We start from the raw sequence: 26,916 nt of genomic DNA, 5'->3' as shown, positions 1-26,916 counted from the left end.
ACCCGATTTTTTCCTTTAAGAATTCCTCTTCTTTTCAATAAATTTCTAAGGGAATACGTCAAGGGTTTCTCAAGCAATGTCCCAGGTATTACTCAATTACTCATTTTCTTCAGCAGCTCCTTCTATGATTTCTTTAAGAATTTCCTTGAGATTCGTTCAGATATTTCTCCAGTGATTTTTTTAAATATCTTACTAGATTTATACAGAAATTAAACCTTATGTTTGTTCAAAAAATCCTTAAAGGATTCTTTTAGAAGTTCCTCCACGGATTCTTTCTAAAAACTTTTTCAGGAATTCCTCCACAAATATTTCCAACGAGTCCTTCAGTAGTTTAAGGATTCTGCCATAAATCTCAGAAAAGGATTTCAACAGAAATTCACCTTGAGCTTTTTCAGAAATTCTTCAGCGATTCTTTCGGAAATTATTCTCCAGGAATCCCTTGGAATATTTTGTCAGTGATAACTGAATAATATTTTGGCAGGATTCTTTTTGGTACTGCTCCTACGGTACCTTCGGAAACATCTCCTTTGATTCCTTCAGAATTTCTTCCAAGAATTCATTCAGATTTTACTTCTGATTTTACAGAAGTCCTTCATGTAATTATACATTGAACCTAGGTTTAAAACCTCTATAATAAAAAAATAAATAAATGTTATTATACAAATATACAGGAGAAATTTTTCAAGGATTCCCTGAAGGATTTTTGGAGGAATTCATAGACAAATTTTATGAGAAACTTTTGGAGGAATTCCTGAAGGAGTTTCTGAAAAAAATCCCTAAAGAGATTTCTAGAGAACACTCTTGAGGAATTTAAATCTCGGAAAAATTCCAAAAGGAATACTTGAAATAGTTTCCGCAGGAATCGAAGTAGAAAATGCAGACAAAGGTATTAGAGAGAAGTTCTTGAAGGGATTCTTGGAGTATATCCTGAAGTAAACCCTGAATGAACTGCCGGAGAGGCTTCTGCAAGAGTTCATAAAAGAATTTCTTGCAAATTGTCTAAAGGTAGAAGTGAACAAGAATCCCAGAAACAAATTCTTAAATAATTGCTAGAGGTATTTTTGGAGGAAACCTAGCAGAAATTTTAAAACAAATCTGGAAGAATCCTTGAAGGAATCACTAAAATATATTTCTAAAGAAATTGAATTTTTCGTAGAAATTTCAAAAGGCATGCCTGGAAATCTGTAGGAATGCTCTGCAGTAATTCGATGAAGAAATTGTTGAGATGTCCCTCCCAAGAAATAAATCCGGAAATAATTTCTGAAAAAAATCCTGAAAGAATCTATGAATCTGTGGAGGAACTACAAAAAGAATCTCTTGAGAACTTTCTAAAGGAATTTGTGAAACAATATCTGAGAGAATCTGCGTAAAAATTCCAGGAAGAAACCTCTCGAGGAGCTCCAACAAACATTTCAGGAAGCATTCCTGTAAAAAAAACTGAATTTCTAAAGGAATTTCTCCGGGAATTGATATTATTGAAGGAATGGCTGGGTTAAAACTGGAGAATCGCCGGGAGGGATATCATAAAAAAATTCTGGAGAAATTTCTTACGGAATTCCTAAAAAACCGGAAGAAAATTGCAAAGGAACTCCTGGAGGTTTCGTTGGAGGATTTTTTGCTGGAGTCATGAAAAAGGTTCCAGAATTCTTTGAGAAAGGGAAAGGAGATGCCTCCAATGAAACGTCATTGCTACCGCTGGTCATTGACTCAGCAGACTCTAGCTTTTTATGCTAGTACACCTAATTTACCTAAGACTAACCCTGAATCAACACCGTCAATTTCAAACGAACTCAACTAGGCGTGTGTGCCTCCAAAACCTACCATCTTCGAACCGGTTTTTCATCTTGCTTTAGCGAAATTTCAATTTTTTTACTAGATTTTTTTTGATTTGCTTCTAATGCAAAATACACCACGCCAATAGGCGACTGGACCAACGCAATCTGCCTTCCGAAGTATCGGCGCACAAATTGGCGCCCAAAAAGGCGCAAGGTAAAAATAAAACTTCGAAATTGCCCCCCAAAGTAGCGGCCGGTCGGTTGTATCGCGTAGTTGCGTTGGTTGAAAGGTATATTTTGCTGTGGATGACCAAGAGGCGGCCAACCGTTGTCTGGTGTACGGGGGTTATGGAATGTTAGGTTGCAATATATGGCGATGGAGAAGTCATTTGAATCCGAGTGGAATCTTTATTCGGGCGCACTCACAATGCTGGAGTGAAAGTTTAGTTTTATTGAAAATCAAATACATAGTCGGTGGTTCACTTCAGTAGGATGGTTGCGTTGGAAATGAACTTCAACTGTCGAGTCGAGAGTCATATGAGCGGCGCAAAGGAACAAATGATCCACCACACTTTTATGACCCTCTTGTTTGTTGGGTTGGGTTTGAAGCTGATAAGTGGCGCACATGCGGTGCCTTCAGTGCAGTCTATCTCTGAACAACAACAATACATACATACAGAGCTTTATGACATCTCTCTCATGGTGCGTTTCTTGTTATTTAATCTGATTATCTCTCTATTATGGCGCTAAGATTTGAAGTCATTGTGCTGGAATTGGGAGAAAACTACATATATTTACACTCATTAGCTATTAGCATTATACAAGAGCTGGTTTATTAGTTTGAAAACAACAACCCTGAAGAAATTGCATTGAAAACAAACAGTTACAGTTTGCAGGCATAAAGTTTATTTATGCGGATCCAAATAGGGGCGCTCCTTGCAGAAACCTGCCCGTTGAACGGAGTGCATTTTTCACCTCTTTCGAGCAGGATAGACTTTGCCCTCGAACCATTTTGTGTCTGCCCACTGAGGGATTCCACGGAGGCACGCAAGTCGATCCTGAGCGACCACTTCAAAAATATCTGAAACTTTGCACAGTTTTTCAATTTCATCTAATACGTCATTTTTCGATATCAAATCTTCATATAGAGTCACGTCTAACTTTTCAAAAGGGTGTATGTGAAAATGGTTGAAAAATATTCAAAAAGCTGCACAGCAAAAACGGTTCGTTCGATTGTTATGATTTTTTCAGCAAAGTTAGATAACTTAATGGGGATTGCTAAGAAAATATACACTGTAAAAAAATTTTTTTTTGCATTAAAAAAATATCATTTTTGTCACACAAACTCAAATATCTCAAAACCCTATCTTTTTACCAACGTGATTTTTTCAGGGAAAACGGTCCATTATATTAGCTATCTACCATAAAAATTTGGTGATGGTAAACTAATAAACAAAAAAGTTATGATATTTCAAACATTTCACAATTTTTACATTTAGTAAAAAAAATATGTTTTTTTACCGTGTACATTATTCAGAGAATCGCATTATGATGCTGATTTTATTGTTAAGGCTACCGCATGAATTAAACAAGTTATTTTCATGATATTTTTATTTAATTATTCATAACTATTATAGCATCTATTAGAAACTTAGACGCGATCCAGTGTAGTGATCAAAAGTATTGATAGTGTCATTATTTTTATTGTACGTGACTGGCGAAAAATTCTGTTAATAGGGTTAAAACCTGTTGATAATAAGAAACATAAGTAATATTATTTTTAAGATAAAAGCTGCAAAACAAAAGTTTTATATAGACGAATGCGTCTAGTTTACCTGCAAAAAACTTACCTCTTAGATAATAGATTTTATGATGGAGAGAAAGCGAGTAACTGCAACACCAACAAATACATAATAGGTGCATACCACGACAATGCTCTAGACGTCTAGTTTACCTGCAAAAATTTACCTATCAGAGAATAGAATCATAAATATCGAGAGGAAGCGAGTAACTTCAACAACAACAAATGCATGATAGGTACCATGACAATGCTCAAGAAAAAGCAAAAAATTACTACCGCTATGGTTATTAAGGATTGTAAAGTAAAAGTTTTCTTCAGTCAAGTAAACGACACCAAACTAGTGAGTAAAAACTTGAAAGTGATTTTGTTTATTAAAATCTAACGAACAACATGAGTAGTCGCTTTCTCAACTGTTGTAGGCCGTTTGCAGAAAAAAAGTGCTCAAAAGAGTTACGAAATCTCACCGAAAGCACCATAGATAAACTGAAAGCGACAGGTTATGCTCCAATGTCCACATTGAATACAAATTTACGCATTTGCACGTCCTGCCGTCTAAACGTTGACAAACGAGCAATCTGTATATCATCGGAAGAGCAGGGCGCAGGAAGTTCGAAAATGACAACAACTGAGGAATTACTAGAAGTTCCAAGTGCAGAGAGCCTTGCCACCGTACCATCAGCGACATCTGTTTCAACAAATCAATCGGAAGATGAGTGTATTCAAAAGGTAAACATCGAACGCTTTAACGAGGGCATAGCTGGGATAAAAGTGACTCCGATTAAATGGACGAAGATGGACTACGTTTATTATCCAGAGAAAAAATACCGTGAAATAAACGAAGCTGTACGTAGAAACCTCTTCAAATTAGGACCTGAGGATGTGGAAAATACAGACTACGATGAGGTAATTATGAATATGAAGGAAAGGTTCTCGAATCCAGCCACGACAAGGAAAGAAAAATTATTGATTTTGTCGATGCTGCCAAGTTCGTGGTCTATTCAAGATGCCATTGATGAGTTCGAAACCAATAGATATACAGTAAAAGAGGCAAAACTATTTAAGAATAACTGTCTTTCAACCAAAAATACTAGGTCTAGTAATGCGTTAACAGACGAGGCAAAAGAAATAGTAGTTCAATATTTTGAAGATGATGAAGTAAGTCGAGCTATGCCTGGCCAGAAAGATTATGTATCAGTAAAACAAGATGGAAAGCGTCAAGCAATCCAAAAACGATTAATGATGACGACATTGAAAGAAGCTTACACACGCTTCAAGGAAATTCACAATAATATTAAAGTAGGTTTTTCCTCATTTGCAAGCCTTCGGCCAAGGCAATGCAAGCTTCTTTCCAATTCAGGAACACATAATGTTTGTGTGTGCACAACCCATGAGAATATTAACCTTATTTTACATAGTTTGAAAAGAATAAATTTAACAAAGGATATTAAAATGTTAACTGGTAGTCTTTTGTGTGAAAATACAACATCAAATTGCTATCTACGATCTTGTTCGGATTGTCCAGATTCTTCATTATTGGAAAATACTTTATTCGGTGAGTTTGAAGAAAAATATATTGATCAGTTATCATTTGAGCAATGGGTAACCACGGATAGGTGTGACCTAGAAACAATTGTAAAACCTGTAGATGAGTTTGTGTCATATTTTTGCTTGAAATTAGAAAGTTTAATCCCTCACGATTTCATTAAAACAGAGCAATCCAGCTTTTTAAAAAATACGAAAAATACGTTACAAAATGGTGAATTTTTAGTCATTTGTGATTTTTCTGAAAATTACAGTTTTGTATTGCAAGATGAAGTTCAGTCCCATCACTGGAACGTGCAACAAGCTACAATTCATCCATTCGTTATTTATTTTAATGGAAGTTCGCAAATTGAACACTTTAGTTTCATTGTAATTTCCGAAGATTTAAGGCACGATTCAATATCCGTAAACTTGTTCATTGCCAAAATGATTAACTTTTTACGCGTTGATAAACATAAAGAAGTCAAAAAGATATATTTTATGTCTGATGGAGCAGCGTCGCAGTACAAAAACCGTAAGAATTTTTCGAGCCTATGTCAATTTAAATCAATGTACGGAATTGATGCAGAATGGCCCCCCTTCATGACCACGTGGTTTATGGACAGCCCCTTACTACTACGGAAGAGTACGAAATAAAGGCTTCAGAGCTCAGCGAGCAATATAATAACGCGAAAACGATCCAAGGAACCCAAAAATTCCATTGTTTCATTCCATTGTCAGAAAATAAAATTAAAGCAAAACTATACTCAAACTGTTCTGACAATAATGCCAAAGTGTTCGATATTGTAAAAAAATAAATAAAATCAAATAAAAAATAAGTAAAACTGTTTTCATGATCTCATAACCCATAATAAAATCCAAACCCAAAACTCTTAGCCCTCTCTTACCCCTATTGTGTCAAATCTATGATTATTGTTGTGTAATTTGAGAATTCATTTATATGTATAAATATTATATGTATATATATTATATGTATATATATTACATGTATATACATATAATATAAATACATATAATATTTATACATATAATATACATAATACAAATGAATACACAAATATTGAATATCGTAAAAACAACTTGTTTAACTCCCGCAAGACCCTTAACAAAAAAAACAGCACCAAACTGTGATTCTCGAAATAATTTACACGGTAAAAAAATTTTTTTCTACTAAATGTAAAAAATTGTGAAATGTTTGAAATGTCATAACTTTTTTGTTTATTAGTTTACCATCACCAAATTTTTATGGTAGATAGCTAATATAACGGACCATTTTCCCTAAAAAAATGACGTTGGTAAAAAGATAGGGTTTTGAGATATTTAAGTTTTTGTGACAAAAATTATATTTTTTAATGCAAAAAAAATATTTTTTTTACAGTGTATATTTTTTTAGTAATCACCATTTAGTTATCTAACTTTGCTGACAAAATCATAACAATCTAACGAACCGTTTTTGCTGTGCAGCTTTTTGAATATTTTTCAACCATTTTCATATACACCCTTTTGAAAAGTTAGTCGTGACTCAACATGAAGATATGATATCGAAAAATGGTGATTTAGATGGAACTGAAAAACTGTGCAAAGTTTCAGCTCAATAGAAAATCATGAATTAAAAAAAGTCCTAAATTTTGATGCTGTTGCTTGGAATCGCTCCACTACTGTTGTTGGCGGTGGTGGAGCATATGCATTGAAACGAAGTTTTGCGCTTGGCCTCTGGTCTCGGTTCGGTAAGTTGCAACATGATTTATTCGGTAGGTTGAGGGGGCGCGCTTTTTGCTTTTGCTGCATTAACCTGCACGCTGTGACCTTTTCTGGTTGCAGTTGAGTCAAAATAGCAAACATGATGGGCGTAGCTTTGCTGATCGAAACAGGTTCTACACAATTTGAAATTTAGTATTTGAAAAATTAGACTTTCTGGTACGCGGAAGCAGTTATGTTTAAGTGTAGATGGTAAGAGTCCACTAAACAGGTGACCCCCAATTCATGGTGTGATGCAGCTATTCCCTAAACGGAGCCTGTGGGGTATTAAGTATTAGTTACTGCACTAAAAGGAGGAATGATGCAGTTGACCTTGTATTCCTCCAAAATAATCAGCTATTATTCTTAAACCCGTTAACGCCCGAGGTGTCTCGCAATTTAAATCTTCATTAAGTTTTATTACACAGCGCAACATTTTTTTGTCTCAAGAGCAAACTTATGTGTCTCTGACAGATTTTGGGCCGCTGAATCCGAATCCGGGCTCAGATTTGCTCCAGCACGTCATAATTTTGAGCTATACCCCAATTTATAGGGCAAAATATGCGATATTGGGCTTTTTTTTACTGCCAGCCATTAAGCATGGAAATATGTTTTTTTAAGAAATCAAAAGGAAAATTGGTCAATTAACATCTTAATTAACGACTCATGCAAAATATCTCATTTTACCAAATCGAATTTGATAGTTTTAGGCGATTTATGTTAGGTACGATATTTCCCATACAAGCCACTCTCCAAAAGTTGCATGCAAACATAAAATGCTTAAATGTATCAAATTTGATTTGGTAAAACAAACTATTTTGCATGAGTCGTTAATTTACAGGTTAATTGAATAATTTACCTTTTGATTGCTTAGAAAATTTATTTGGCTGGCAGTCAAAAAAGCCCAAAATCGCATGTTTTGCCTTATAAATTGGAGTATAGCTCAAAATTGTGACGTGCTGGAGCAAATCTGAGACCGGATTCGGATTCAGCGACCCTGTCAGAGACACATAAGTTTGCTCTTGAGACAGACCAAACGTTAATTTTTGTTACGCTGTGTTATCAACAGTCAAGTTCCAATAAAATAACATGATTTTACGATAAAATTGGAAGTCTAAAAAAATCTTCAATATGATAATTTACTCAAGCTCTATTTTAGCAAAACTTTTATGCTCTCGTTGCATTGTTATATGTATTGATACAGTATAATAAGTGAAAAAGAGGATAACTACTCAAGAATAATAAGAAAATGACTGCCAGATGACATCATGGCTTAGTACAGATATCTATGTTATCAAAAAGCCTATTTCTCCTTATTTCTATATTTTTCTCTTACTGTCGCACTCTCATTAGCTCTTACTTACGGGAGGACTCCATACAGAAATTGTGGGAGAAATATCTGGGAGAATCCTGAGAGGAATCGTGGCAGGAAGCTCGGCAGGAATCCCTGAAAGAATCACAGAAGAAATGCCGGAAGGAATTTATTGAATCCTTAAAAGAATCCAGCAGGAATCACGGCACTTACGCTTGATTGTCAATTTGCACGTATTTTCGACACAATTTTTTTTGTCAAACTCTTATTTTGGCATGATTTATGGAGAAATCAATTTACTTTTTTGCACGAAATATCGAATTTTGAATCAAACACTTTTTTGCACGGTACGCATCCCCTGTGCAAAAAAAGCGGATATATACATAGAGAAACTCCCATTGGATTATCTGAAAATATATTGGCAGAAATTTTTGAAGGAATGTCGGCTATAATTCATGAAAGAATCCTTTCGAGATTTTCTGAAGTAACCCCGTCAGAAATTCCTGCAGGAATCCCGTAGAGAATACCTGATGGAATCCTTAGCGATATCATGGCAGGGATGCCGGCTGGAAGCTGAGCAGGAAACCGTGAAATAATCATAGAAGACATCCCGGAAGGAATTATTGAAGAATTCTCTAAAAAAAACTCGGGAATTTCTTTTTAAGGAATTCCATCAGATGTTCCGGCACGAATGTCTGAAATATCCAGGATTGCCTGAAGTAATATCAACAGAAATCTATATTCTTTTATAGGGTATGAACATCCTTCTTCAGTCTATGCCCCCATGTTCATTAGGGCAGTTCAGACTTTGAACATGTCAAAAATTCAAAGCTCCCATATGTTCATTACAATCCTTGGTGCAAAACTAGAGTCCTGTCAAATTTTCAGCCATTTCGGTGGTGATTTAATGGTGGCCCAAAAGCAAAATAGGTTTATATGGAAATTACTATGGAGAATCTTCAAAAAAGGTTCTCCACGCTGTAGAGCATTAACACATGGATGAAGTCATAGGGTCAAAGCCGAATTGAATTCTTCAGATCTCAATGATGAATGTTGCCGAAGACCGGAAGTCATTTTGACAATCGGGTAAAAAGTTATTAAACAAATTCTCACTCGCATGCGCATATTCATACACGATGTCCTGCAAGGTGTGCAAGAAGGTAACACGCATACTATGATTGCGTGTCAAGCGTGTCGATCGAGCTGTGGTCTTCTGTTCAAGCACGCATGGACGACTATTGATTAATAACTTCTGTCTCGTGAGTCGAAACGAGTTGCGGTCTTCGGCAACATTCATCATTGAGGTCTGAAGAATTCAATTCGGCTTTGACCCTATGACTTCATCCATGTGTTAATGCTCTACAGCGTGGAGAACCTTTTTTGAAGATTCTCCATAGTACACCGTGTCCAATAAGTTCTCATACAAAATACAAATTTAGAAAATATAATTTTACTTCACATCTGTGATTCTAATTTTCAAAATGAATGCATGTATTGAAGGGCCACATAATACTGATTAAATAAAGCATACGGTTCAGAATGACTTTATTTTCTATAAGTTTTTATAAGCCTAGCAGTACACTTCCGTTTTCTGAAATCTGTTTGCTCCGGCACGCAAGAAAAATGTTCGAAACATTTTTCATTCTACGGTAGCTCAATAGAGTCTACAACAATAAATTTAGAGTTTTTATCCCAAGTATTGTGCCAAATGGATATACTAAGGATGGAACAATAGAATTTTGATGATGATATGGTAAGAAATCAGAAAATATGTTCAACTTGGACTGATTTTCTTGAACATGACCGTTATGTTAAAGATAAACATCATAAAACGTAAATTTTGGACAAAATGTTCCACAACAGGGATTCATGCATGTTTTAAAAGTGAGAATAATGTGAATCAACACGATAATATGCAGCCATGCTTCTTAAACACAACAAGTCACATTAAAACAGGTAAATGAACATTTCTGTTTAATATACGATTTATTTTGTCCAAAATAAAACGGTTTCGTACTCCACCAATACAGAGTCTCATATTTTTTCTCTTCTGGTCATAGTTGCTACTAGCAATGGTGAGGACAGGAACCTAATTTATTTCAACGTAAATCCATTACTCGTTAAAATGAGACGAAATACCAATGAAATGGCGTGCGTGCCAGCTGAAATGGACTTACGACACATAAGCGATCAGCAGAGAAGGATAAAGGACAGTTAATTCCAAAACATTTGCTGTATTTATTCAGTGTTAGTTGCCCTTTCAATAAATAAATTTACTTTGAAAATCCTAATTACAGATGCGAAATGAATACAATTTGATTTTGTATGAGAACTTATTGGACACGGTGTAATTCCCATATAAACCTATTTTGCTTTTGGGCCACCATTAAATCACCACCGAAATGGCTGAAAATTTGACAGGACTCTAGTTTTGCACCAAGGATTGTAATGAACATATGGGAGCTTTGAATTTTTGGCATGTTCAAAGTCTGAACTGCCCTAATGTTCATCCTATGCCAAAAACAGACGATTTAAGCACCGGTTGTTTCCGTTCTTTTTGTTGTCATGCATGCTCACTCCCAACAAAAAATACAAAAAAAAACAAAACATTAAGCGCTTATTAGCTCTGTTTCCGATAGGATGAAAGTTGGAGCACTTTGCTGAAAAAATACAAAAAATGTTGAGGTCTCATACAAAAAGTGTGACATAAGGGGGGAGGGGGGTTAAAAATTGTCGATTTTTGCGTGACATAATTTGTGTATCACCCCTTTAAGATTTAAAGCAATCCCTTAAGCAATTCCTGCAAAAAATCCTAAAGAGATCCCAGGAGCAATCCCTACAGAAATTCCGGGAGGAACATCTGGAAGAATCCGGGGAAGATTCTCGAGAGGAATGCCTGAAGAAATTTCGGAAAGAATTCCTGAAAGTTTTTCAAGAAAATATAACCAAAATACGGTGGAGAAGCACTGGTGAGAGCACTACACTGGGTCATAACCAAGATTTGGGAGGAGGAAGTATTACCGGAGGAGTGGATGGAAGGTATCGTGTGTCCCATCTACAAAAAGGGCGTCAAGTTGGATTGCGGGAACTATCGCGCGATCACACTATTGAGCGCTGCCTACAAGATACTCTCTCAAATTTTATGCCGCCGTCTATCACCGATTGCAAGAGAGTTCGTTAGGCAATATCAGGCTGGATTCATGGGTGAACGCGCTACAACGGACCAGATGTTCGCCAACCGCCAGGTGTTGTAGAAATGCCGCGAATACAACGTGCCCACACATCACTTGTTCATCGATTTCAAATCGGCGTATGATACAATCTATCGAGAACAGCTATGGCAGATTATGCACGAATACGGAATCCCGGATAAAATGATACGATTGATCAAGGCGACGATGGAGCGAGTGATGTGCGTAGTTCGAGTATCACAGACACTCTCGAGTCCCTTCGAATCTCGCAGAGGGTTACGGCAAGGTGATGGTCTTTCGTGCTTGCTGTTCAACATTGCTTTAGAGGGTGCAATAAGGAGAGCGGAGATAAACACGAGTGGAACGATTTTCACGAAGTCCGTTCAGCTGCTTGGTTTCGCTGATGATATTACTATTATTGCTCGTAAATTTGAGACGATGGGGGAAACGTACATCCGCCTAAAGAGTGCAGCCAAGCGATCGGATTAGTCATTAATGGGTCGAAGACAAAGTACATCATAGCAAAGCATGGACCCTACGTGCAGAGGACCAACGCGACCTTGGAGTTTTCGAACGGCAGAGTGCAGATGAAAAACGGGACTTGGAGAAGGCGAATGAACCACGAGCTGCATCAGCTGCTGAGAGAACCAACCATCGTCCACACAGCGAAAATCGGGAGGCTACGGTGGGCGGGTCACGTCATCAGGATGTCGTATAGCAACCCGGATAAAATGGTTCTCGAAAGTCATCCGACGTGGTGCGCAGGGAGCTAGGTGGGTCGACCAAGTGGAGGACGATCTGCGGACCCTACGCAGAGTGCGGAACTGGAGACACACATAGAATAGAATGGAGGCACCTCCTATATACAGGGGGTGGCCACAATGTTTGGGATAGGCAACTTTTTTTTCTCTCACAAAAAAGTTCAACATGCTGTAACTTTTCATAGAGTGCATCAAAAATTCTCAAATGTTGACTGTTTGTCAACCTATTATATGTGCATCATTGGTACAAATTTGAGCTCGATTGATTAATCTTTCGCAAAGTTAGAACCGTTCGGGAAAAACACAATTTTTCAGACAACTCATTTTTGAGCTGTCATATCTCGGAAACCAGTGAACCGAATTGAATAAATTTTTTATCATTTATCAATAATATATTGATACTTAATACAACATTATAAAATGTAATATTTTCTCACAGCGAATAAAGTTATACCGGGTTGAAATTTTAACCCATATTGAGGAAAATAAGTCAAATTTACAATACCACACAAAAAATATTAAATGTGCTCTTCCTTTAATCTAAATTGGCTTTAATATATCTGATTAAAGGTAACTTGAGAACAGAAGTGGAAAATCTTTGGACTTCAGCACTAAAATTTATTGACATTGACTTAAAAAAATTACATTTTTTCGAGAAAAATCCAAAAAGTGTAAATCCATAATTTTTTTCAACGTTCAAAAAGTATCTTTGTTTTAATAGTTTGTGAAGCATTTGTATATTGTTAGTGTACGTTCAAAATTTCATTCGATTCGGTTCACTGGTTTTCGAGATATGACAGCTCAAAAATGAGTTGTTTAAAAAATAGTGTTTTACCCGAACGGTTCTAACTTTGCGAAAGATTAATCAATCGAGCCCAAATTTGTACCAATGATGCACATATAATAGGTTGACAAACAGTCAAAATTTGAGAATATTTGATGCACTCTATGAAAAGTTATAGCATGTTGAACTTTTTTGTGAGAGAAAAAAAAGTTGCCTATCCCGAACATTTTGGCCATCCCCTGTATATACAGGGGGTGGCCACAATGTTTGGGATAGGCAATTTTTTTTCTCTCCCAAAAAAGTTCATAATGCTGTAACTTTGCATACAGTGCATCAAAAATTCTCAAATTTTGACTGTTTGTCAACCTATTATATGTGCATCATTGGTACAAATTTTGAGCTCGATTGGTTAATCTTTCACGAAGCTAGAACCGTTCTCGTAAAATACTATTTTTCAGACAACTTATTCTTGAACTGTCATATCTCGGAACCCAGTGAACCAAATTGAATGAAATTAACAATGTATTAAGTTATTAAAACATAGGTGCTTTTTGAACGTTAAAAAAAGTTATCATTGATTGACACTTTTTGGATCTTTTTCGAAAAAATGTATTTTGTTTACATCAATGTCATTGATTTTTAGTTTTATTATCCAAAGATTTTCTACTTCTCTTTTCGAGATATCTCTTATAAGTTATGGTAGAGCCTATTTGAAGTAAAGAAAAAACACATTTAGTATATTTTGTGTGGTATTGTAAATTTGACTTGACTTGACTCTATATGGGTAAAAATGTCAAACCAGTATGACTTTATTCGTCGTGAGAAAATATTACATTGTATAACGTCGTATCAAGTATCAATATTTCAATTCAATTTCATTCAATTTGGTTCACTGGTTTCCGAGATATCGACAGTTCAAAAATTTGTTGTCTAAAAAATAATGTTTTACCAGAACGGTCCTAACTTCATGAAAGATTAACCAATCGAGTTAAAATTTGTACCAATGATGCTCATATAATAGTTTGATAAACAGTCGAAATTTGAGAATTTTTGATGCACTCTATGAAAAGTTCCAGCATGTTGAATTTTTTTGTGAGAGAAAAAAAGTTGCCTATCCGAAACATTATGGCCACTAGAGTGGGTTATCGTTTATATGGAAAAATGAAAAATTCAATGGTATCCTATCAGATCAAAGCTTTTTTGATCCCATTTCAGGACCCAAATATGTGTGCAAAATTTGGACAGGATCGGTTATGTCCACGTTTTGCGCATCGCGTTTGAAGTTTATATGGGGTTTTACATGGGAAAACACACTTTTTTGCATTTCTCTCATAACAAGCTCGAATTTTTCTAAAACCATGTAACCGATAAAAGAAAAACATAGCCTAGAGTGTCCTGAAAAACTTTGTCGAAGACCGCGAAGTGATCTGATGCTTATAAAAAAAGTTATAGCGTCGGCATTGCTTGACGAAACAGCATGATTTTGTTGCTGTTGTTATTCCTTTACATGTTAAAACATAAACACATGCATGCGGTTCGTTGGTTATAACTATTTTCACAAGCATCGGATCGCTTTGCGGTCTTCAACAAAGTTTTTCAGAACATCCTAGGCTATCATTTTACAGTATCGGTTAAAAAGTTTCAGACAAACTTTTTCAACTTATGACAAAAATGCAAAAAAGTATGTTTTCCCATACAAAATTCCATACAAATTTCAATTGCAATGCGCAAAGTGTAGACGCAACCGATCGTGCTCAAATTTTGCACAGATACTCAGGACACGAAACGGAACCAAAAAAGCTTTGATCTGAGAAAACGGTTTCGATGACCCACGCTAATGGCCACCCCCTGTAGAGCAGAGGTCACTTAGCCTGACCGATCAATGATTTGTTCTGAAGTTCTTGTTTTAGTTTTGACATATTGGTGAAGTTCTTGTTCGAAATATTATTTGGCTTCAGCTTATCAATTGATATCAATTGAATTACAATAAGCTTAATTAATATGGACAGTTAAAATTTACAAAATGTTGTCCACTGTTACCGAATAACTTCAAACGTTTATGCCCGAATGACAAATTAAAATAAAATCATTAGCCTCGAATTTCATCTCAGATTCCCAAGCTCAAGGGAGAAGCGCTGTAACTAATCCAAGTCAATTCACATTAGAGCCAGCTCCCATCATAACCGTAACATTCCGAAAATGACAGATTTTCCCAAGCCGCTCCACAAATAGCAATCACGCTTTTCGTTCAGTTTCCGAAAAGCCATTCACCTGTCAAAACGATTAAAAGTTGTTTTCGTTCCGTTTCACTTGTCACTTTTGATGCAACCACCAAACGCCGCCGCCGTCGTTACCACCACCATTCAAGTTGATGCAATCAGCCACCAACCGAACGGAACGGAACGGAACCGAACCGAACCGACCATCTGTAAAAGCGTACATGAAATTTCACACCCCTGCCCGGTTTCCCAACCGACGACGAACGACGCGATCGCTGGACGGACGGGCCCCCGTCCCAGTACATTTGTCATCAATTTCCCTTCTTCATTTCTTCCACAATGTTTCGAACCAATTCATCCTTCTTATTAGCGGCCGCGTAGATTGTTTATTTATTTATATAGACGTTCCTTTTTTGGAACGATGCGACGGGGTGTCGCTGCTGGCTTTTTTTCTGTTCCAGTCGTTTTTTTAGGGTGAATGGGGGCAATATGGACACTACTTAGCTGTGACCAATGTCAGAAAGACCAGAAAGATGCTTAGCAAGATTATGATTTGAAAATTCTGTTTGAAAATAGTAGTTTACGCAACAAGGTGCAGAATGACGATTTTTACAGCACGAGTACATTTATCCAACGAGGCTTGCCGAGTTGGATAATTGCGACGAGTGCTGGAAAAGTCGAGTTCTGCACCGAGTTGCGTACAACGTTTTTTGCAATTTGATAAATTACCCTTGAGGATAGTTTTCAACAAAACTTTTCCATCAAACTGTACACTGATGTTCATAGCCAATGTTTAAGAAAATCTGATCATAATAGGTTATACTGTGCAGTTGTCACAATTTTTCAAAACTGCGTCCAGAAAGCATCATGAAGTTGACCAAAACTGAAAACAGTGCTATAATGGTTCATTACGCAACGCAAATCAGTGCTGTAATGAACCATTACAGCACTGTTAATTTGGTGCGGGAAAGTAGGCCTTTTCCTGTCAGATTTGCGTGAGGTAAAACAGCCTATTACGATGAGAAATTGCAAAAACGAAATTTACGTGTTCAAGATATCCCAAGGCATGCTTTATGTTTTCTCTTAGTCTTAATAATCACAAGTAGGACTAAAGTTAGCATACGTTTTTCTGTTGTCTCTAGCAAAGCGCTAGATTTTGCTATTCTAAGAGTTTCTTTGAAGACATGTTGAAAGTCGTTGTGATTGTTTACTTCTTCTGACAAATGCTCTCGGAGAAATGCGTCAGGATTAGACCAGTTCATTTCTCTGTTGCGTTCGTTAGTGAGTTTATAGTATCCCTAACCACTTGTTTTCATTCATGCGTTTATTTCACGTGAAAGTTGTTGTCGGTCAGTGCACTACTCGACGTGCGACTAGTTTTGGAGAAATGTATTCATAAATTGGTGAACTCGTTCCATGCTATTATTATATTTTAAAAGCTGAGTAGAACATGTTTCATGTTTATCATGACATTCATTGTACATTTCACTGGTTTCGTTCTACCACGAAGTGGCAACCTTAGCTATATACAGTTACTATTAGCGTAAGAGGTGAAAATGGCTTCTTTTTACTCGAGCAAAATAAGGTAATAACTTTTCGAGAACAGTCACAGTGACAGTTCGTTTGCGAACTCGCTGAAACTCGGTTGTGCTAATTTGAGTATTGTGCTATCTAATTCGCGACAAGCTTCACTGACGTACCAATCCTTGCGTTTGGATCTTTTCCAGGATCGATTCAGCGCTTCACAAGTGGATTGAATAATTTCGAGCCCTGAAAAAGACTCGTGGATCGAAACGTCGGCAATGCACTAAATAATAGATTCAACGATCATTTCTGTGAGCTGTCCTATGTCTTCAAATCTGATCATTTCGTGTGATGTAAAAAAATAAAAAAAAATATCTCCATACAAAATTTTTATCTTACCCCGTTTTCCCCTACGTGAATCGCGGCTCTAAAAATTATGAATCGTACCACAAACCTACCTACCGACGACAGTGAGGACTGTCGCTTTCATTTTTGTTTAATTAACGATTTTCCTTCGCGTGTCTTCCCTCCCTTCCCATATTTCATCGTGCATCGTCAAGCGAGGCGGAGGTGCATCGGTCGTCGTAACACTTGCACTGATTTGGTTGATTTTAGTTCGATGCATGATCCATCGTAATCGTAATCGAACCGGAACCACTGAGTTGACTATTTTTTTTCGTGGTACAGGGTCAGGGAAACGGGACGGAGGGAGAAAAGGTTTTACAAGTAAGTAAATGTGTGATAAGAAATGTGAGATACGGCGAAGACGGTGACGATGCTTACGTGGCCGGTCAGGTGACAGTGAATGAAAGGCTTTTTTAGGCTTATGTGTAGTTCGCTGGAAAGAAGTGTTGATTCAACATTAATTAATTTATGCTTAGTCGTAAAATGATCGTTAAGCGATAGTAAATTGCAGCTGCTGCTGCTTTTGAATCAGGTAATATTTTCATGTACAATCAATAAGGCCGTTATAAATACAGTTTCTTACCGATTTTGGCAACACCCGTTTTTGTCTACTCCCGATTTTGGCAACACCCGTTTTTGGCAACAATTTCTTACCGATTTTGGCAACACCCGATTTTGGCAACATTTTTTTTTACCGATTTTGGCAACAAAAAATTTTGACCAAAAAGTTTTATCGAAAAATCGTTTGTATTTGTAAATGTAGTGTTATTTTAGCCTTACTTTTCTTCAAAAAATAAAAATTCATTAAATTTTCCAAAATCGACAATTTTACAAATCATGACGTAATTTTTGAACGTCGCCTACAGGGATCGTTTTATAGCTTGTGAATAGTCCATATTTATAATATAAGCCAAATTGACGCATAAAAGTTGAAAATAATCCACATTTTTTTTACCGATTTTGGCAACACCCCAATTTGGCAACATAAAATTCATCTCGTGTTGCCAAAATCGGTAAGAAACTGTATTAATATAATTGATTTGCCCCAAAACTCTTTGGCTGATATAGGGCGGGGCGGGACTCAATAGATTTTTTAAAGAGTTTTAATGAGGACTCGAGATTTTGATAAATATTTGTTGCACTGCACACTAAAATGCAAAAACCAGCCAAACATTTTGAAAGGGAAGGGAGACGAGAATTCCTAATGAAATTTGAAATAGTCTAGGAACAATAATGCATAATAATGGGAGTTTGGGGATAAATCCATGGCGACTATGTATTTATGTTTTTATTAGTGAAGCTTTTGTAATATTTTATGCACCAAATCAATATAATATGGGAAGATGTTATGCTAAAATATTGTCCAATCATATGACATGTACCGACGAAAACCTTATACTGGCCGTAACAGAACAACCATTCCATAAGACAAAGAACAACCAGTATTTTTTCCCTGAAGAAGACGCCGAACCATGTGTCGAAACGTCGAACAAAATTAAATAGTTTGTTCCAATAAAACAAGACTGCAAATAAGTAAAAAAAAAAGAAAATCGTGTTAAGTACTGTTCCTTTTTCCTTTTAATTCCACTAAGACTTGGCATCCTTTGACAGATACGTACATATTTCGACCTCAACTGTAAGGTCGTCTTCAGTGTCTTGTACTTGACTCGACTCAACTCGAATCAAGAACAATACACTGAAGACGACCTTATAGTTGAGGTCGAAATACGTATCTGTCAAAGGATGCAAATTCCTAGTAAAATTAAAAGGAACAGTACTTAACACGATTTTCGTTTAACTTACAGGTATTCCACTAACAAGCCCAGGTTCATCTTCATCATCATCAAGACTGCAATGCCGAAACTATCTCCGATGGGTACATGTGGTAACCAGAAAACCCAAGATAGCGAACCAAAATCAATTTAAGATCCTACTTCTTGAATATTCATTACGTAATTTTCAAACATAAAACTTCAAACATCTTTCCATACCATATTGTTCCATATTGTATGGTTTTAGAGCCCTACCATCCATACAGCAGCCGCAATCATGGTTTTTTTTATTAGCACTCTTAAGATCGCCATCTTAAATTTTCAGATTATCATTTCTGGACTTCGGACATTTGCATAGTTTTAGCAGCGGCGTCATGGTCGCAGTCAGGTTTGCAGATTGTGAACAATCATCTGTACCCAATAACGTAATTTATGTTTAGTCCTTAACTGTCAGATCGGTGTAATATGCTTAACCTTCATCCAGCCAACGTACATTTTCCACCTTCGTAAAAGCACAAAAATGTTCATAACTTTTTTGTTTTTCGATGGATTTTGATAAAATTTTCACAACTTCCCGAAAAACTCTTCTAGTTTATGTTGCCGGGGACATGGGTGCCTGGTCCACATGGTTCCGGAGTTATTCCGGATCGTCTTGGGGTACCAAAATTGGCCACATACTTTGCGCAACGTATATCTCAAGATCCCGATGAGATAGAAGTATAGTGTCTTCGGCGAATTTGTTTAGAAGGTTAAGAACTAACTGGCAACGGCAACTTTGGTTCGCGATTCGGCCGCTAGGCGGCGCCAGTGTCAACAATGTTCAAACCCTCATATCTCAGAAACCTGATAAGATAGAATGATACTGTCTTCGGCAAAATTCTTCAGCAAGCTCAGAACTATCTGATAGTAAAGTCGTTGGTTTGTGATTTATCCGCTAGGTGGCTCATTGTGTCTGAAAAATTCAAACACGTATATCTCGATACCCTAATGAGGTACAAGCATGTCGTTTTCAGCAAAGTTGTTCAGCAGGCTAAGAACTATCTGGCAATGACGTTTTTGGTTCGAGAATCATCCGCTAGGTGCCGCCAGGGTAAAAAATCTTCAAACTTCTATATCTCAGAATCCTGATAAAATAGAGTGAAGCCGTCTTCAACAAAGTTCTTCAGCAAGCTAAAAACTGTCTGATAGTTGAGTCTTTGATTCGTGATTTATTCGCTAGGTTATTCGCTACACCGTCTTTGACCCCCTGCAGACAAATTTTGTCACCCCACAATATTGCTCCATTTTTTCTTCCGGGAATGTCTACAGGAGTTTCTCCGGGAATTTCTCTAGGGTTTCCTCTGGAAATGTCTCCGGGAATTCTTCCGGAAATTTGTCCAGGATTTCCTCTAGAACCCACATCAGGGCCTCCTGCGGAGATTCCTTCGGGAATTTCCCCTAGAGTTCTTCTGGGAATTTTTCCAGGAGTTCTCCAGAAAATCCTCCGGATTTCCTCAGAGAATTTTCCCAGGAATACCTCCAAGAGTTCCTCCGGGAATAACTCCATGAATTGCTCCGGGATTTTGCTCAAGAATTATGTCAAGAATTTCTCCAGGCTGGATTTCTCCGAGAATTCTTCTAGAAGTTCCTCCAGGAATATCTCCGGGAATGTCTCCGGGAATTCCTTCGGGAATTCCTTCGGGAATTTCTTCAGGAAATCCGCCAGGAATTGCTTCGGAAATTTCTTCAAGAAATTGTCCGGGAAATCCCCCAGAAATTTTTCCAGGGAATTTCTTCAGGAAAACTTATGGTTTAAAAAAAATCCACTGGGAATCTCTCACGGAAGTCCTCCTGCAGGAATTCTTCCGTGATTTTTTTTTTCAGAAAACCCTCTGAGAATTTCTCCAGGATTTGCTCTGGGAATTGCTCCAGAAATTTTTCTGGGAATTTTTATAGGAATTCCTCCTTTGTTTTCTTCAAGAATTCCGCCTGGAATTTTCCCGGGAATTTCTCCGGGAATGTCGCTGGAAATTCTCCCTGGAATTTCTCCAGAAATTCCAATAAGAATTCCTTCAGAAAATCCTTCCAAAATTTTTCCTGGAATTCCACTAGGGATTTCTTTACGACTTCCTCCAGGAATTTCTCCGGGAACTCTTCTAAGACTCCCATCAGCAATTCCTCCGGTGATTCCTCCAGTAATTTCTCCAGGACTTTTTCCGGGATTATTTCCAGGATTTATTCGGGTATTTCTCCAGGAACTCTCTCGGAGACTCCTCCAGGTATTCCCACAGGGGATTTCTGCAGAGATTCTTCCAGGAATTTTCTGTGGGGCATCCCCCAGGATTCCCTGAAGAATTTCCCAAAGGAATTGCTGGAGAAATTACTGGAGGAATTCCTAGAGAAATTTCCTGAGAAATTCATGGAGGAAATCCTAGAGGGATTCTCAGAAGTATACTTGGTTAAATTTCCAGAGGATTTCCTGAGGAAATCCCGAAGATTTCCTTTAAAAATTCACGGAGGAATTTCAGAAGAGTCCCCGGAGGAATTCCTGGAGAAATTTCCGGAGGTATTCGTAAAGGGAGTCCTAGAATAATTCCGGGAGAAAATCTAGAGGGTTTTGTGAGAAAAAAAAATCACGGAAGACTTCCTGGAGAAATTCCCAGAGGATTTTCTTCAAAAATAAAACCGACATCCCGGATATATTCCTGGAGAAACTCCTGGAAAAATTCCCAAAGAAATTCCTAAAGAAATTCTTGGAGGAATTCCTATAGAACATCCTGCAGGAATTCCTTAAACAAAATCCGGACGAGTTCATAAAGGAGTTCTCGGAGGCACTCATGAACGAATTCCTGTGGAAATTCTCTGTGAAATTTTCGGAGAAAATCTTGGAAAAAAAAGTCCGGAGGAATTCCTGGAAAAAATCCCAAAAGAATTCCTGCAGAAACTGCCGAAGGAACTCTTGAAGAAGTTCCTGATGGGAGTCCTAGATGAAATCCTGGGGAAATTTCCAGAGGAATCCCTGGAGGAATTACTGGAGGATTTCCTAGAGGATTTTCCGGAGGAACTTCTGGAGGATGTCCTAGAAGAATTCCCGGAAGATTTCCTGTAGAAATTCCTGGAGGAAGATCATGGATAAATTCCCAGTGGAATTCCCGGAGATATTCCTGGAAAAATTCCCGGAGAAGTTCCTGTAGAAAATCCCGGAGACATTGCCGGAAGAAAAAACGGAGCAAAAGAAGCAATATTGTAGGACGACAAAATTTGTCTGCTGGGGGTCAAAAACGGTGTTAAAGTATTCCCTCTTGGACCACCGTACTCGACCGTCTACTATTCCAAATTGCTCTTAGCTTGCTGGAAAACTATGTTGACAATGGAAAACTTCTTGTTCATTAGGGTATTCATACAAATATTTTCTTAATACTAGACGGAACCTATCGAATAATATCAGAACCAAGGACACCAGATACGTCTTACTTCCTCTTAACTTTCGGAACAATTTGCTGGACGTTTTCCGATTTTTGAGATAAAATTGTTTGAATGTTTTGATTGTTGGTGTCACCTAGCGTCGCCATTGCCGGATGGATCTCAACCTGCCGAACAATTTTACAGAAAACGCCATGCTTTTAGCTTATTACTGTAACAAAATACACGTGTTTAAATATTATACACAAGGTGCCACCTAGCGAATAAATCTCGTATCAAAGACTCAACTATCAGACAGTTTTTAGCTTGCTAAAGAACTTTGTTGAAGACGACATCATTCTATCTTATCAGAATTCCGAGATAAAGAAGTTTGAAGATTTTTGACCCTGGTGGCACCTAGCGGATGATTCTCGAACCAAAGACACCATTGCCAGATAGTTCTTAGCCTGCTGAACAACTTTGCTGGAAACGACATGCTTGTACCTCATTAGGGTATCGAGATATACGTGTTTGAATTTTTCAGACACAATGCGCCACCTAGCGGATAAATCCCAAATCAAAGGTTTTACTATCAGATAGTTCTGAGCTTGCTGAAGAATTTTGCCGAAGACAGTATCATTCTATCTTATCAGGTTTCTGAGATATGAGGGTTTGAACATTGTTGACACTGGCGCCGCCTAGCGGCCGAATCGCGAACCAAAGTCGCCGTTGCCAGTTAGTTCTTAACCTTCTAAACAAATTCGCCGAAGACACTATACTTCTATCTCATCGGGATCTTGAGATATACGTTGCGCAAAGTATGTGGCCAATTTTGGTACCCCAAGAAGATCCGGAATAACTCCGGAACCATGTGGACCAGGCACCCATGTCCCCGGCAACATAAACTAGAAGAGTTTTTCGGGAAGCTGTGAAAATTTCATCAAAATCCATCGAAAAACAAAAAAGTTATGACCATTTTTGTGCTTTTCCGAAGGTGGAAAATGTACGTTGGCTGGATGAAGGTTAATATAATTTACACAAAATGGAATTTACACGGAAAAAATACACGATAATGAATATTATTGGGTACCGGACTGGATACACAAAATTTAATGGTTTTCATTGGTACATCGAGGTCTTGAAATTAGTCTATGGTTTAGTGCCTAAAACTGTATATAACAGCTACCACATTGGTTTTGGTTCGCCATATTACATTTTCTGATCACCTTGGACTCTGGATATCTTCTTAATACCAAATATACCCATATTGCATGGTTTTAGGGCCAAAAACTCCATAACAGAACTACCATTATTATTTTCGTCCTCCATCTTATGTTTCTGATCATCATTTTTGGACTCCGGACATCTTCCTCATATCTAATATATCCTCACCTCATTATATGGTTTTTAAGCCAAGCAGCCGCCATCTGGCTACTTCGGCCGGTGCATTTCCGGGTTACATACTAAAAGGGTCATAACTCCGGAACGCCTGGACCAATTAGAACCATTTTTAATAGGAAACAATGAGAAAATAATCCGCGTCAAATGGAATCGAGAGTGTTGAAATCAGGGGATATTTGCTAACTATGAAAATGTCCGGAAAATAACAATACATTTCGATATCGTCGAGGCGTCGGACAAACGTTATACAGTCATACCTCGAAGTTACGTTATACTTTTTTGGTTCCAACTTTTTGCTATTTAATAAGCGTGATGTATAGAAAGAATAATATATATGGTATTACCTACTGAAATCAAGCCTGGTACCAGTTCAGCGTTAAACGACCAATTTCACAGTTTTATGAAAGTTTTCAATGTCAAATTTTGTATAAATGTTATTAACTGCCGTTCTACGCCCGATTGTCCCATGTTATATGGTAATCCCATATAACACGGGACAATTATGCGTAGAACGGCAGTTAAGCTCTTGCCCGGAGCGGGAATTGAACCCTCACCCCATAGCATGGTGCGATTAGAAGCTTGGTGACCCAAACCGCACGGCTATGAGGCTCCGCGCTCCAGCTCTTCACAACACAATCATTACACTGGACCTTTAAACATCAAACGACATGACAGAGGAAGCGAATTCGACATCAGGGTATATGTACCATTCCTTGGCCTAATTTGCAAGCCGCCTTGACAATTTTGACCAGCCCTCATGAATTAATAGCACTAGATATAATATGTTGACCCTATTACGCACTCTAGGCAATGCATGTTTCACCAATTGGAAGTAAACTAACGTAAATATTCAAGAATTTATTTAATTACGTTGAAAAGATTCGATGTGATGGTATGCAACGTTGGTCTATGGTACACAAATTGACCTATTAGTGGATACAACGTTGGCCTATTGCTTCCCAAGCGCTAGAACCCTTTATTATCTCATTTTTTTTTATATTTATGCTGGAGTATTATCACTGTTTATTCACCAATCTTACTTTCAAATTACATTTTTGGAGCCAAATTTTCAAAAAACTAAAAATAAATCTGAAACTGAAGTTCTTTCTTAATTTAGTAACGAAAACAACACAACCCTATTATTGTGTTATATTTTTACAGTCAACGCACACAAAATCTTTCTTCCTGTTCGTTCTTTCTGGTTCTTACGTAAGCAATGTTGTTGACGTCAGTTTATCGGTGTTTTTGACGTCACTTTACTGATGGGCCAAGATTTGGATACATAGTGAACAAAATGTCCTCAATATTCGGCCCACATTTAATTTGTAAAATAATTATTATTCGTTGAAAACAAATATACAAGTTCAAAATAGCGTCTTTGACCGTCGCATCAAATGTTCAGTTATTGAAAAGTTAATTCGAAATGTTCCAGAATCATGCCATTAATAATCACGTGTAAGACTACCCACTAAGCCGAAGAATCATAGCGTCTACAAAAGCTAAACAAAGTGACATTTTCATTCAAGTTTAATGTTCCAAAGTGCTAAAATTGAAACGAAATGTTACAGTTGTTTGGCGCATAGCTTTTCCGATATCCTGTTATGCGTGTTTGTTTAAGTTTTTGGTTTACGTTAAGATAGGCCGAACGAGGGGGCCATGCCAACGAAGCATCCCGGTACCCTCATGTGATACTGGGAGCAAGGATGGGAACACTCACTTGCAAAGAGTTACACTCTCTTGCTGTTTTCTCAGCTCAGAAGCGTGCAATTAAGAAACAATGTATGGACGACTTTTGCCTTGTAGTTTTGGCTAAAAAATTGCCGAATAGTGTAGGGGTCACACACAAATCCCAAAGTGACGAGGGAGCTGTGAAGGCAACTCTCCACGAGGTGAATGTAAATTACACTCACCTCGTGGAGAGTCGCTTTCACAGCTCTGTCACGACTTTAGGATGTGTGTGCTAACCCTACTCTATTCGGCAAACTTTTAGACAAAACCACAAGGCAAAATTCGTCCATACATCGTTTCTTGATTGCACGCTTCTGAGCTGAGAAAACAGCAAGTGTGAGTGTAACTCTTTGCAAGTGAGTGTTCCCATCCCTGACTGGGAGTGAGTAACGGAAAATTCCGCTATTTTTTAGAGCAAATCCTGCAGAAAATCCCTGGAGGAACTTCTTGAAAAATCAACGGACGGATCCCCGAAGAAATCCGCAGAAGAACTTTTGAAGGAATTCTTACAGAAATTCCTCGATAAATGGTGGAACTCCTGGGAAAATGACTGGAGAAATTCCGTGACAAATCACCGGAAAAATTTCTACCGCAATATGCAAATATTCTAGGTTAGGAAAATTCGGCTTATCAGTCCTTTTTTCTCTAGAACGATAACGGTTTTCGATTCGTCCCTACGTTTCGGTAACGCCGAGGGTGGATCAGCTAAACTGATAAGATGGGCATTAAAATTGCAGCAGTACGACTTCGAACTGGTATACCGAAAGGGCACTTTGAATGTCACCGCGGATGCGCTATCCAGAGCAGTGAACAATGTTACTGTAACAGACCCCGAATATGAAATATTAAAGCAAAACATTTTGTCAAACAAAGCAAAATACAAAGATTTCCGGGTAAACCAGGGCAAAATTTATAAGCTGGTTCCATCTAAATTGATTGACCCTAGGTTTCAGTGGAAATTTGTACCGCCCGTGCACCAGAGATTCAAAATAGTCCAAGACACCCACGATGCAATGCACTTTGGGCGTAATAAGACGTACAAAAAACTTCAAGAGCAGTTCTATTGGCCATCAATGGAGAACGATGTTCGAAAATACTGCCAGGGTTGTGAAACATGTAAAACAACCAAATATCCTAATGCCAACCCAAAACCATTAATGGGTAAACAAAAACTGGCCTCGATGCCATGGCAAACGATATCCGTTGACTTTGTCGGACCGTTTCCAAGGTCCAAGGCGGGAAACTCTGTCCTTTTAGTAGTTACAGACTTATTCTCAAAGTTTGTTATGATACAACCGCTCAGGGATGCTAAAACAACGCCCTTGATTGCATTTCTGGAGAACATGGTATTCCTCCTGTTCGGCGTACCAGAAATAGTAATTTCTGATAATGGGGTACAGTTCAAATCAAAAGAATTTGAAAAGTTTCTAAATAAGTATCACGTTACGCATTGGAGAAATGCAAACTATCACCCTGAAAACAACCCAACAGAAAGGGTTAACCGGGTAATAGGAGCGGCAATTCGTTCATATTTAAAGGACGATCATAAAGATTGGGACAGAGATATACATAAGGTAGCGTTA

At 37.7% G+C, this 26,916-nt stretch overlaps 1 protein-coding gene across 7 annotated transcripts in view; it reads right to left on the bottom strand.

The window, feature by feature from the left end:
- LOC109623115 (neurabin-1) overlaps positions 1-26,916 on the bottom strand; it is a 196,661-nt gene that overhangs the window by 163,674 nt on the left and 6,071 nt on the right. The window lies entirely within an intron of this gene.

This window comes from Aedes albopictus, chromosome 2, assembly GCF_035046485.1.
Source record: "Aedes albopictus strain Foshan chromosome 2, AalbF5, whole genome shotgun sequence".
NCBI classification, from domain to species: domain Eukaryota; kingdom Metazoa; phylum Arthropoda; class Insecta; order Diptera; family Culicidae; genus Aedes; species Aedes albopictus.
The sequence above is the reverse complement of the archived record's forward strand: the minus strand, read 5'-3'. Positions and strand labels throughout refer to the sequence as shown.